Source organism: Arachis stenosperma, chromosome 4 (assembly GCF_014773155.1).
Source record: "Arachis stenosperma cultivar V10309 chromosome 4, arast.V10309.gnm1.PFL2, whole genome shotgun sequence".
NCBI classification, from domain to species: Eukaryota; Viridiplantae; Streptophyta; class Magnoliopsida; order Fabales; family Fabaceae; genus Arachis; species Arachis stenosperma.
In genome coordinates, this window is record NC_080380.1 from 95,079,935 (window position 1) to 95,091,884 (window position 11,950).

Here is an 11,950-nt window from a genome sequence, read left to right on the forward strand (position 1 = left end):
CAATGGCTACATCCCATCCTTTCAGTGAAAATGGTCCTATGCTCTGTCACAGCACGGCTAATCATCTATCGGTTCTCAATCAGGTTGGAATAGAATCCCTTGATTCTTTTGCGTTTGTCATCACGCACAGCCTTCAGGAGTTTGAAGCTCGCCACAGTCATTAAATCCCAGAATCCTACTCGGAATACCATAGACAAGGTTTAGACTTTCCGGATCCTCATGAATGCCGCCATCTATCTAACTTATACCACGAAGATTCTGTTGGGGAATCTAAGAGATATGCGCCCGGCCTAAGGTAGAACGGAAGTGGTTGTCAATCACGCGCGTTCATAGGTGAGAATGATGATGAGTGTCATGGATCATCACATTCATCAAGTTGAAGTGCAACGTATATCTTGGAATAAGAATAAAAGAGAATTGAATAGAAAGTAATAGTAATTGTATTAAAACTTGAGGCACAGCAGAGCTCCACACCCTTAATCTATGGTGTGCAGAAACACCACCGTTGAAAATACATAAATGAAAGGTTCAGGCATGGCCGAATGGCCAGCCCCCAAAATGTGATCACAGGATTCCAAATACAATCCAGGATCCAGTCTTCGAATATGATAGTAAAAAGTTCTATTTATAATAAACTAACTCCTAGGGTTTACATGAGTAAGTAATTGATGCATAAATCCACTTCCGGGGCCCACTTGGTGTATGCTTGGGCTGAGCTTGATCTATCCACGAGCTGAGGCTTTTCTTAGAGCTGAACTCCAAGTTATGACATGTTTTGGGCGTTCAACTCCGGATCATGACGTGTTTCTGGCCTTTAACTCCAGACAACAGCATGTACTTGGCGTTCAACGCCAAGTTACGTCGTCAATTTCCGAATAAAGTATGGACTATTATATATTGCTGGAAAGCTCTGGATGTCTACTTTTTAACGCCGTTAAGAGCGCGCCATTTGAAGTTCTGTAGCTCCAGAAAATCTATTTTGAGTGCAGGGAGGTCAGAATCCAACAACATCAGTAGTCCTTTTGTCAGCCTTTTTCAGAGTTTTGCTCAAGTCCCTCAATTTCAGCCAGAAATTACCTGAAATCACAGAAAAACACACAAACTCATAGTAAAGTCCAGAAATGTGAATTTAACATAAAAACTAATGAAAACATCCCTAAAAGTAGCTTGAACTTACTAAAAACTATCTAAAAACAATGCCAAAAAGCGTATAAATTATCCGCTCATCACAACACCAAACTTAAATTGTTGCTTGTCCCCAAGCAACTGAAAATCAATTAGGATAAAAAGAAGAGAATATACTATAAATCCCAGAATATCAATGAATATTAATTATAATTAGATGAGCGGGACTTGTAGCTTTTTGCTTCTGAACAGTTTTGGCATCTCACTTTTTCCTTTGAAGTTTAGAATGATTGGCTTCTCTAGGAACTTAGACTTTCGGATAGTGTTATTGACTTTCCTAGTTAAGCATGTTGATTCTTGAACACAGCTACTTATGAGTCTTGGCCGTGGCCCTAAGCACTTTGTTTTCCAGTATTACCACCGGATACATAAATGCCACAGACACATAACTGGGTGAACCTTTTCAGATTGTGACTCAGCTTTGCTAGAGTCCCTAGTTAGTGGTGTCCAGAGCTCTTATGCACACTCTTTTGCTTTGGATCATGACTTTAACCACTCAGTCTCAAGCTTTTCACTTGAACCTTCATGACACAAGCACATGGTTAGGGATAGCTTGATTTAGCCGCTTAGGCCTGGATTTTATTTCCTTGTGCCCTCCTATCCATTGATGCTCAAAGCCTTGGATCCTTTTTTTACCCTTGCCTTTTGGTTTTAAGGGCTATTGGCTTTTTCTGCTTGCTTTTTATTTTTATTTTTATTTTTTTTTGCCATTTTTTTCCGCAAGCTTTTTACTTTTCACTGCTTTTTCTTGCTTCAAGAATCAATTTCATGATTTTTCAGATCATCAATAACATTTCTCTTTGTTCATCATTCTTTCAAGAGCCAACAATTTTAACATTCATAAACAACAAGATCAAAAGACATATGCACTGTTCAAGCATTCATTCAGAAAATAAAAGTATTGTCACCACATCAATATAATTAAATTAAATTCAAGGATAAATTCGAAATTCATGTACTTCTTGTTCTTTTGAATTAAAACATTTTTCATTTAATAGAGGTGAAGGATTAATGGATTTTATTCATAGCTTTAAGACATGGTTACTACATACTAATGATCATGAAGTAGAGACACAAAACATAGATAAACACAACATTAAAAACCGAAAAACAGAAAGAAATAAGAACAAGGAATGAATCCACCTTTAGTGGCGTCTTCTTCTTGAAGGACCAACAATGTTCTTAAGCTCTTCTATGTCCCTTCCTTGTCTTTGTTGCTCCTCCCTCATTGCTCTTTGATCTTCTCTTATTTCATGGAGAATGATGGAGTGCTCATGATGTTCCACCCTTAATTGTTCCACATTGTGGCTCAAATCTTCTAAGGAGGTGTTGAGTTGTTCCCAATAGTTGTTGGGAGGAAAGTGCATCCCTTGAGGCATATCAGGGATTTCTTGATGATGAGCTTCCTCATGCATCTCTTGAGAACCGTGAAGGGTCTCTCTTGCTTGCTCCATCCTTTTCTTGGTGATGGGCTTATCCTCTTCAATGAGGATGTCTCCTTCTATGATAACTTCAGCTGAGTAACACAGATGGCAAATAAGGTGAGGAAAAGCTAGCCTTGCCATGGTGGAGGGCTTGTCGGCTATTTTGTAGAATTCATTGGAGATGACTTCATGAATTTCTACTTCCTCTCCAATCATGATGCTATGAATCATGATGGCCCAATCCACAGTAACTTCAGATTGGTTGCTAGTGGGAATGATGGAGCGTTGAATGAACTCCAACCATCCTCTAGCTATAGGCTTGAGGTTCAGTCTTCTTAGTTGGACTGGTGGTGCACAAAATTGTGATCATCAATGGCGCCATCAACATGGTACGCTCATTGCAATCTCAACTCTTTATCACAACATTGCACAACTAACCAGCAAGTGTACTGGGTCGTCCAAGTAATAAACCTTACGCGAGTAAGGGTCGATCCCACAGAGATTGTTGGTATGAAGCAAGCTATGGTCACCTTGTAAATCTCAGTCAGGCAGACTCAAATGGGTATAGATGATGAATAAAACATAAAGATAAAGATAGAGATACTTATGCAATTCATTGGTGAGAACTTCAGATAAGCGAATGGAGATGCTTTGTCCCTTCCGTCTCTCTGCTTTCCTACTGTCTTCATCCAATCCTTCTTACTCCTTTCCATGGCAAGCTGTATGCAAGGGTTTCACCGTTGTCAGTGGCTACCTCCCATCCTCTCAGTGGAAATGTTCAACGCACCCTGTCACGGCACGGCTATCCAGCTGTCGGTTCTCGATCATGTTGGAATAGAATCCAGTGATTCTTTTGCGTCTGTCACTAACGCCCCACAATCGCGAGTTTGAAGCTCGTCACAGTCATTCAATCATTGAATCCTACTCAGAATACCACAGACAAGGTTTAGACCTTTCGGATTCTCTTGAATGCTGCCATCAGTTCTAGCTTATACCACGAAGACTCTGATCTCACGGAATGGATGGCTCGGTTGTCAGGCGAGCGCTCGTTTGTCAGGCGAGCAACAACCATGCGTCGTGTATCAGGAATCCAAGAGATATCCACCCAATCTAAGGTAGAACGGAGGTGGTTGTCAGTCACACATTCATAGGTGAGAATGATGATGAGTGTCACGGATCATCACATTCATCAAGTTGAAGAACAAGTGATATCTTGGAACAAGAACAAGCTGAATTGAATAGAAGAACAATAGTAATTGCATTAATACTCGAGGTACAGCAGAGCTCCACACCTTAATATATGGTGTGTAGAAACTCCACCGTTGAAAATACATAAGAACAAGGTCTAGGCATGGCCATGAGGCCAGCCTCCCAATGATCTAAGAACTAGATGTCCGAAGATGAAAATACAATAGTAAAAGGTCCTATTTATAGGAAACTAGTAGCTTAAGAATTATAAAGATGAGTAAATGACATAAAAATCCACTTCCGGGCCCACTTGGTGTGTGCTTGGGCTGAGCAATGAAGCATTTTCGTGTAGAGACTCTTCTTGGAGTTAAACCCCAGCTTTTGTGCCAGTTTGGGCGTTTAACTCCCACTTTGGTGCCAGTTCCGGCGTTTAACGCTGGGAATTCTGAAGGTGAATTTGAACGCCGGTTTGGGCCATCAAATATTGGGCAAAGTATGTACTTTCATATATTGCTGGAAAGCCCAGGATGTCTACTTTCCAATGCCGTTGAGAGCGCGCCAATTGGGCTTCTGTAGCTCCAGAAAATCTACTTCGAGTGCAGGGAGGTCAGAATCCAACAGCATCTGCAGTCCTTTTCAGTCTCTGAATCAGATTTTTGCTCAGGTCCCTCAATTTCAGCCAGAAAATACCTGAAATCACAGAAAAACACACAAACTCATAGTAAAGTCCAGAAAAGTGAATTTTAACTAAAAACTAATAAAAATATACTAAAAACTAACTAAATCATACTAGAAACATACTAAAAACAATGCCAAAAAGCGTACAAATTATCCGCTCATCACAACACCAAACTTAAATTGTTGCTTGTCCCCAAGCAACTGAAAATCAAATAAGATAAAAAGAAGAGAATATGCAATGAACTCCAAAAGCATCTATGAAGATCAGTATTAATTAGATGAGCGGGGCTTTTAGCTTTTTGCCTCTGAACAGTTTTGGCATCTCACTCTATCCTTTGAAATTCAGAATGATTGGCTTCTTTAGGAACTCAGAATCCAGATAGTGATATTGATTCTCCTAGTTAAGTATGATGATTCTTGAACATAGCTACTTTGTGAGTCTTGGCCGTGGCCCAAAGCACTCTGTCTTCCAGTATTACCACCGGATACATACATGCCACAGACACATAATTGGGTGAACCTTTTCAGATTGTGACTCAGCTTTGCTAGAGTCCCCAATTAGAGGTGTCCAGGGTTCTTAAGCACACTCTTTTTGCCTTGGATCACAACTTTCTTTCTTTCTTTTTCTTTCTTTTTCTATTTTTCTCCCTTTTTTTCGTTTTTTTTTCGCTTCTCTTTTTTTCTTTTTTCTTTTTGTATTCACTGCTTTTTCTTGCTTCAAGAATCATTTTTATGATTTTTCAGATCCTCAGTAACATGTCTCCTTTTTCATCATTCTTTCAAGAGCCAACAATTTTAACATTCATGAACCACAAATTCAAAAGACATATTCACTGTTCAAGCATACATTCAGAAAACAAAAGTATTGCCACCACATCAAAATAATTAATCTGTTATAAAATCTGAAATTCATGCAATTCTTCTCTTTTTCAATTAAGAACATTTTTCATTTTAAGAAAGGTGATGGATTCATAGGACATTCATAACTTTAAGGCATAGACACTAAGACACTAATGATCATAAGACACAAACATTGATAAACATAAGCATGATTTTTCGAAAAACATGAAAATAAGGAACAAGGAGATTAAAGAACGGGTCCACCTTAGTGATGGCGGCTTGTTCTTCCTCTTGAAGGTCTTATGGAGTGCTTGAGCTCCTCAATGTCTCTTCCTTGTCTTTGCTGCTCCTCTCTCATGATTCTTTGATCTTCTCTAATTTTATGGAGGAGGATGGAATGTTCTTGGTGCTCCACCCTTAGTTGTCCCATGTTGGAACTCAATTCTCCTAGGGAGGTGTTGATTTGCTCCCAATAGTTTTGTGGAGGAAGGTGCATTCCTTGAGGTATCTCAGGGATTTCATGATGAGAGGGGTCTCTTGTTTGCTCCATCCTTTTCTTAGTGATGGGCTTGTCCTCATCAATGAGGATGTCTCCTTCTATGTCAACTCCTACTGAATAACAGAGGTGACAAATGAGATGAGGAAAGGCTAACCTTGCCAAGGTAGAGGACTTGTCCGCCACCTTATAAAGTTCTTGGGCTATAACCTCATGAACTTCTACTTCTTCTCCAATCATGATACTATGGATCATGATGGCCCAGTCTAGAGTAACTTCGGAACGGTTGCTAGTGGGAATGATTGAGCGTTGGATAAACTCCAACCATCCCCTAGCCACGGGCTTGAGGTCATGCCTTCTCAATTGAACCGGCTTCCCTCTTGAATCTCTCTTCCATTGGGCGCCCTCTTCACAAATGTCAGTGAGGACTTGGTCCAACCTTTGATCAAAGTTGACCCTTCTAGTGTAAGGATGTTCATCTCCTTGCATCATGGGCAAGTTGAATGCCAACCTCACATTTTCCGGACTAAAATCTAAGTATTTCCCCCGAACCATTGTAAGCCAATTCTTTGGGTCCGGGTTCACACTTTGGTCATGGTTCTTGGTGATCCATGCATTGGCATAAAACTCTTGAACCATTAAGATTCCGACTTGTTGAATAGGGTTGGTAAGAACTTTCCAACCTCTTCTTCGGATCTCATGTCGGATCTCCGGATATTCACTCTTTTTGAGTTTGAAAGGGACCTTGGGGATCACCTTCTTCAAGGCCACAACTTCATAGAAGTGGTCTTTGATGCACCCTTGAGATGAATCTCTCCATCTCCCATGACTCGGAGGTGGAAGCTTTTGCCTTCCCTTTCCTCTTTCTAGAGGTTTCTCCGGCCTTGGATGCCATAAATGGTTATGGAAAAACAAAAAGCAATGCTTTTACCACACCAAACTTAAAAGGTTTGCTCGTCCTCGAGCAAAAGAAGAAAGAAGAGAGTAGAAAAAGAAGAAATAGAGGAGATGGAGGTGGCTTTGTGGTTCGGCCAAAGGGGAAGAAGTGGTGTTTAGGGTGTGTGAAAATGAGGGAGTGAAGATGGGTTTATATAGGGGTGGAGAGAGGGGTAGGGTTCGGCCATTATGGGTGGGTTTGGGAGGGAAAGTGGTTTGAATTTGAATGGTGAGGTAGGTGGGGTTTTATGAAGGATGGATGTGAGTGGTGAAGAGAAAGATGGGATTTGATAGGTGAAGGGTGAAGAAGAAGAGAGAGGGTGGTGGGGTAGGTGAGGATCCTGTGGGGTCCACAGATCCTGAGGTGTCAAGGAAAAGTCATCCCTGCACCAAATGGCGTGCAAAAATGCATTCTGAGCCAATTCTGGCGTTAAACGCCGGGCTGGTGCCCATTTCTGGCGTTTAACGCCAAGTGCTTGCCCTTTTCTGGCGTTTAACGCCAGTCTGGTGCCCTTTTCTGGCGTTAAACGCCCAGAATGGTGCCAGACTGGGCGTTAAACACCCAACTGCTACCCTTACTGGCGTTTAAACGCCAGCAGGATCTTCCTCCAGGGTGTGCTATTTTTCTTTCTGTTTTTCATTCTGTTTTTGCTTTTTCAATTGATTTTGTGACTTCTTATGATCATCAACCTACAGAAAACATAAAATAACAAAGGAAAATAGATAAAATATAACATTGGGTTGCCTCCCAACAAGCGCTTCTTTAATGTCAGTAGCTTGACAGAGGGCTCTCATGAGCCTCACAGATACTCAGAGCAATGTTGGAACCTCCCAACACCAAACTTAGAGTTTGAGTGTGAGGGTTCAACACCAAACTTAGAATTTGGTTGTGGCCTCCCAACACCAAACTTAGAGTTTGACTGTGGGGGCTCTGTTTGACTCTATTTTGAGAGAAGCTCTTCATGCTTCCTCTCCATGGTGACAGAGGGATATCCTTGAGCCTTAAACACAAAGGATTCTTCATTCACTTGAATGATCAATTCCCCTCTGTCAACATCAATCACAGCCTTTGCTGTGGCTAGGAAGGGTCTGCCAAGAATGATAGATTCATCCATGCTCCTCCCAGTCTCTAGGACTATGAAATCAGCAGGGATGTAATGGTCTTCAATCTTCACCAGAACATCCTCTACTAGCCCATAAGCTTGTTTTCTTGAATTGTCTGCCATCTCTAGTGAGATTCTTGCAGCTTGCACCTCAAAGATTCCTAGCTTCTCCATTACAGAGAGAGGCATGAGGTTTACACTTGACCCTAAGTCACACAGAGCCTTCTTGAAGGTCATGGTGCCTATGGTACAAGGTATTGAAAACTTTCCAGGATCTTATTTCTTTTGAGGTAATTTCTGCCTAGACAAGTCATCCAGTTCTTTGGTGAGCAATGAAGGTTCATCCTCCCAAGTCTCATTACCAAATAACTTGTCATTTAGCTTCATGATTGCTCCAAGGTATTTAGCAACTTGCTCTTCAGTGACATACTCATCCTCTTCAGAGGAAGAATACTCATCAGAGCTCATGAATGACATAAGTAAGTCTAATGGAATCTCTATGGTCTCATTTTGAGCCTCAGATTCCCATGGTTCCTCATTGGGGAACTCATTGGAGGCCAGTGGACGTCCATTGAGGTCTTCCTCAGTGGCGTTCACTGCCTCTTCCTCCTCTCCAAATTCGGCCATGTTGATGGCCTTGCACCCTCCTTTTGGATTTTCTTCTGTATTGCTTGGAAGAGTACTAGGAGGGAGTTCAGTAATTTTCTTACTCAGCTGTCCCACTTGTGCCTCCAAATTTCTAATGGAGGACCTTGTTTCAGTCATGAAACTTTGAGTGGTTTTGATCAGATCAGAGACCATGGTTGCTAAGTCAGAGTGGTTTTGCTTAGAATTCTCTATCTGTTGCTGAGAAGATGATGGAAAAGGCTTGCCATTGCTATACTTGTTTCTTCCACCATTATTATTGTTGAAACCTTGTTGAGGTCTCTGTTGATCCTTCCATGAGAAATTTGGGTGATTTCTCCATGAAGAATTATAGGTGTTTCCATAGGGTTCTCCCATGTAATTCACCTCTTCTATTGAAGGGTTCTCAGGATCATAAGCTTCTTCTTCAGATGAAGCATCCTTAGTACTGCTTGGTGCATTTTGCATTCCAGACAGACTTTGAGAAATCAAATTGACTTGCTGAGTCAATATTTTGTTCTGAGCCAGTATGGCATTCAGAGTATCAATCTCAAGAACTCCTTTCTTCTGATTTGTCCCATTGTTCACAGGATTCCTTTCAGAAGTGTACATGAATTGGTTATTTACAACCATTTCAATGAGCTCTTGAGCTTCTGTAGGCGTCTTCTTCAGATGAAGAGATCCTCCAGCAGAGCTATCCAAAGACATCTTGGATAGTTCAGAGAGACCATCATAGAAAATACCTATGATGCTCCATTCAGAAAGCATGTCAGAAGGACACTTTCTGATTAATTGTTTGTATCTTTCCCAAGCTTCATAGAGGGATTCACCTTCCTTCTGTCTGAAGGTTTGGACTTCCACTCTAAGCTTACTCAATTTTTGAGGTGGAAAGAACTTTGCCAAGAAGGCATTGACTAGCTTTTTCCAAGAGTTCAGGCTTTCTTTAGGTTGTGAGTCCAATCGTATCCTAGCTCTGTCTCTTACAGCGAAAGGGAATAGCATAAGTCTGTAGACCTCAGGGTCAACCCCATTAGTCTTGACAGTGTCACAGATTTGCAAGAATTCAGCTAAAAACTGATGAGGATCTTCTAATGGAAGTCCATGGAACTTGCAATTCTGTTGCATTAGAGAAACTAATTGAGGCTTAAGCTCAAAGTTGTTTGCTCCAATGGCAGGGATAGAGATGCTTCTCCCATAGAAGTCGGGAGTAAGTGCAGTAAAGTCACCCAGCACCTTCCTTGCATTGTTGGCATTGTTGTTATTTTTGGCTGCCATAGGTTCTTCTTCTTTGAAGATTTCTGTTAGGTCCTCTACAGAGAGTTGTGCCTTAGCTTCTCTTAGCTTTTGCTTCAAGGTCCTTTCAGGTTCAGGGTCAGCCTCAACAAGAATGGCTTTGTCTTTGCTCCTGCTCATATGAAAGAGAAGAGAACAAGAAAATGTGGAATCCTCTATGTCACAGTATAGAGATTCCTTGAGGTGTCAGAGAAACAAAAAAATAGAAGGAAGAGGGAGAAGAATTCGAACTTAGTGAGATAGAGTTCGAATTATGCATTGAGGAGGAGTGGTACTCTATAAATAGAAGGATGTGAGAAGAGGGGGAGAGTTTTTTCGAAAATTGATTAGAAAGATTTGAAAATCATTTTGAAAAAGATTTTGAAGAAGATATGATTGAAAACTTTTTTTGAAAAAGATGTGATTAAAAAGATATGATTGAAAAAGTTATGGTTTTTAAAAAGATATGATTTGAAAAACAATTTAAAAAGGTTTGATTTTAAAAATTGATGACTTGCCTAACAAGAAAAGATATGATTCAAACATTAAACATTTCTCAACAGAAAAGGCAACATACTTGAAATGTTGAATCAAATCATTAATTGATAGCAAGTATTTTTGAAAATGGAAAGAAATTGATTTTGAAAAAGATTTGATTGAAAAGATTTGATTTGAAAAAGATTTGATTTTGAAAAACTTTGAAAACTTGAAAAAAAATTGCATTAAAAACAAAATCTTCCCTCTTGTGCCATCCTGGCGTTAAACGCCCAGAATGGTGCACATTCTGGCGTTTAACGCCCAATGCACTACCCTTTTGGGCGTTAAACACCCAACCAGGTATCCTGGCTGGCGTTTAAACACCAGTTTTCCTTTCTTCACTAGGCGTTTTGAACGTCCAGCTTTTTCTGTGTAATTCCTCTGCTGCATGTACTGAATCTTCAGCTCTCTGTATTATTGACTTGAAAATAGAACCAAGATCAAATAAACAATGCATGCAAGACACCAAACTTAAAATAAGACACTAGACTCAACAAGAAACATAAAACGTTTTTGGTTTTTTTTTATGATTTTGAAAATTTTTTTGGATTTTTTCGAAAATTATATGAAAAAAAAGAAAATAAAGGTTCAGAATTCTTAATGAGAATTCCAGGAATCATTGCAATGCTAGTCTAAGACTCCGGTCTAGGAATTAGACATGGCTTCACAGCCAGCCAAGCTTTCAAAGAAAGCTCCAGTCCAAAACACTAGACATGGCCAATGGCCAGCCAAGCCTCAGCAGATCATTGCTCCAACAGCAAGATTGATAGAAATCAACAAGCTCTTGTGATGATAAGTTGAATCCTCGGTCCAATAAGATTAGACATGGCTTCACAGCCAGCCAGACTTCAACAGATCATCATGAAACTCTAGAATTCATTATTAAAGAAATTCTAAAAAAATAAAATACCTAATCTAAGCAACAAGATAAGCCGTCAGTTGTCCATACTCGAAACAATCCCCGGCAACGGTGCCAAAAACTTGGTGCACGAAATTGTGATCATCAATGGCGCCATCAACATGGTACGCTCATTGCAATCTCAACTCTTTATCACAACTTCGCACAACTAACCAGCAAGTGTACTGGGTCGTCCAAGTAATAAACCTTACGCGAGTAAGGGTCGATCCCACAGAGATTGTTGGTATGAAGCAAGCTATGGTCACCTTGTAAATCTCAGTCAGGCAGACTCAAATGGGTATAGATGATGAATAAAACATAAAGATAAAGATAGAGATACTTATGCAATTCATTGGTGAGAACTTCAGATAAGCGAATGGAGATGCTTTGTCCCTTCCGTCTCTCTGCTTTTCTACTGTCTTCATCTAATCCTTCTTACTCCTTTCCATGGCAAGCTGTATGCAAGTGTTTCACCATTGTCAGTGGCTACCTCCCATCCTCTCAGTGGAAATGTTCAACGCACCCTGTCACGGCACGGCTATCCAGCTGTCGGTTCTCGATCATGTCGGAATAGAATCCAGTGATTCTTTTGCGTCTGTCACTAACGCCCCACAATCGCGAGTTTGAAGCTCGTCACAGTCATTCAATCATTGAATCCTACTCAGAATACCACAGACAAGGTTTAGACCTTCCGGATTCTCTTGAATGCCACCATCAGTTCTAGCTTATACCACGAAGACTCTGATCTCACGGAATGGATGGCTCGGTT

The 11,950-nt window shown here is 40.6% G+C and overlaps 1 non-coding gene across 1 annotated transcript; it reads left to right on the top strand.

The window, feature by feature from the left end:
• The first annotated feature begins 9,236 nt into the window (after positions 1-9,236).
• Positions 9,237-9,344, top strand: LOC130977700 (small nucleolar RNA R71). The gene has a single exon (XR_009085382.1). It is a non-coding gene; the product is annotated as a small nucleolar RNA R71 (small nucleolar RNA).
• The last annotated feature ends 2,606 nt before the right edge of the window (positions 9,345-11,950 follow it).